We start from the raw sequence: 2,722 nt of genomic DNA on the forward strand, positions 1-2,722 counted from the left end.
TGGAGACTATCAAAACATTCGCTACCAACGAACAATGTGCGTGCACATCGTCATATGGCTGACTCAAGCACATGCGGTCTATGCGGAGTTCCAGATTCATGGCGGCACTCTCTCTTGGAATGTACATCCTCGCGAAGCGTTTGGGCGCTAGCGGACGAGGAGATCACACATAAAATCATGCCAAATACAGAACCAGGAGCTAAAAACTGGCTGTTCGCGGTAATGGGATTGTTGTCTCATGATCAATTTACCATCATGGCAGCAACTCTTTGGTCCATCTGGCATGCCCGGAGGAAAGCTATCCACGAAGCAATATTCCAGAGCCCTCAAGCGACCCACTGTTTCATCGAAAGATACCTACAAGACCTTGCCATCATTAGCAACACAAAGCAGAACCAGAATAGGAACGCCGCGGCTCCATTGCCAGGCCACGCAAGACCAAAGAAGCCACCTGCGGGTCATCACAAAATCCATGTCGATGCGGGTGTGCGGGCAAGAAGAGGGGGTTCTGCTGTGGCTGTTTGCAGAGATGAAGGTGGAAATTTTATTGGAAGTTCGGCTCTTGTGGGAGTCTATGACCCCCCCTACTTTGGAAGCGATTGCATGCCGGGAAGCCCTGTCTCTGGCGGAGGATTTGGGCATCCATCAGTTCACCGTGGCCTCGGACTGTCGTCAGGTCGTGCTAGATATCAACAGAAGGGCAAGCGGTGTTTATGGCGCAGTTATTAGCGAGATCAATATCAAAGCCGCTACGTTATCTTGTAATTTTTCTTTTGAAACCCGTGCTGTTAATTATGAAACACATCGCTTAGCAAAGTTCGCACTATCTAGAGGACCGGGTCGCCATGTCTGGTTGGGTGTTCTCCACGACCAAGTTTGTATCTCACTCAATGTGGAGTTTGATGAATAAAGCAGTTTTTCATCCCTAAAAAAAACTAAAACCGGTTTTCTTAAAAAATTCTTCCAAAACTAGTTTTCCTAAATCTCATATCCAATTTTCCATATCTTTGGGGGTGCACATTATGATTTTGCAGGGTAATTTCAACTTTCCTAGCTATAACAGGCAACAGGTACGCCACGCCTCGTCTCTCGCCATGGCATCGAGGCTCCTGCGGGCCGCCCGTGACGCATCCTTCGCATCTCGCGCCGCTGCGATGGCCTTCCGCAGTCCCGCTCAGCCCGTGCCCGTGGCGCACCCCTCGCATCTCGCACCACCGCCGCCGCGATGGCCTCCCGCTCAGCGGGTGCGGCAGCCGCCGCTTCAGGCGTCAACGCTCCCCGCCCAACTAGCACGGAGCCCCGTGACCGTGACGACCCTCCCCGCGTTTGCCCCGTTGAGTACTACTCGAGCGCCTCTTACGAGAGCTTGCCAGGTAAACCGATCCCACCCAGTGCACGGGGTCCCTTTTTTCATTGTTAGGTCCGGCTAGGAATCCATCCATGTCATAAATTCTTGGTGCTCGCAAGAAACCAAATTGCATGCATGCAATGCAATTCGCTGTGTGTGTAACATAACGCTTCCCGAGGAAGGATGAGTCTACAAGGTAATAAAGGAGTCATCTATGATATTATTATTATATTACTTTGCACTATGAAATTAGTAACTTAGACTAATTTCATATACATGATCCTAATATAAGTTACTTCCCACTATGACTAGTATAAAACTATCATATGATAGATGATGTAAGGAACCGACGGGCAGCTTGAGTCGGATAAAGCCCTATGGGCCTTCTACCAGCGCTGGTGCAAGGCTCATAACAATAAACATGACCGTGCCGAGATGGCTCGCCGGTTCAAACTATTCAGAAGTCGGGCAAACTTTCTGCACCAATGGAACTATGGTCTTCCTCCGGACCAGGAAGCGGCCATTGTCCTTCAGAAAAGAGAAGAGATCAACTTGCTTATTTCAAAAGGCCAAGAGATCTCACACTTCGACGATTCTCTTCGGCCAATGGAATTAGGTCCGTTCGCCGACGAGCCGTTAAGTTGTGAGCGCTCGTCGATTGAAGATGTTACAGCGGAGTAGTACGTAATAGTTTGCTTAGGGAAATCCCAGACCCTGAATGAGATGACCCCACCTCACCAAATCACTCCACTGTAAGAAGTTATGCTTTGTTGTTCCATGTGTGCTAAGTCATGATGTGTTCCATATGCACTAAGTCATGATGTGTTCCATATGCTCTTCCACCTGTGCAAAGTGTCTATTTTAGTCTTTTGCGTTTACAGGGATAAGAGTTCAAACAGATCATATATGGCAGCTGTTTGAACATTAATTCGACGAGCATTGACGAAACTAAAGGTGAGTATTGTCATGTCTCTAAAATTAAAAAAGAATCACGGTCATTCATGCATGTATAAGCTAGCGTTTATATCCTGTATTAGCAAGAAGTCTTATAAAGAAACATATCAATCTTACTTGAATATGTATAAAGAGGATGAAACTAAACTTTTTTATTTGGATTAGTTAGCCCACTGAATAAACGGCCGTTTATTACCTGTCTGAAATACTATTTAGATTGGCCATATGAGTTTTAGTTGAGTTTATAGAGAGAAATATTTTCATAACTTGTTTGTTAGGTGTTTGTTTGACAATTCAGTGAGCAAGCTCTAGCTGGGTAGCCTTGATTTACATGTTCTTTTACTAGTAGTGTAGCCTCAAGCCACCATGTTTAATGCAAAAAACGAAAGCAGAAATTCGTAATACAAGATGAAAAATTTC

This window comes from Triticum aestivum, chromosome 2A, assembly GCF_018294505.1.
Source record: "Triticum aestivum cultivar Chinese Spring chromosome 2A, IWGSC CS RefSeq v2.1, whole genome shotgun sequence".
Classification (NCBI taxonomy): Eukaryota; Viridiplantae; Streptophyta; class Magnoliopsida; order Poales; family Poaceae; genus Triticum; species Triticum aestivum.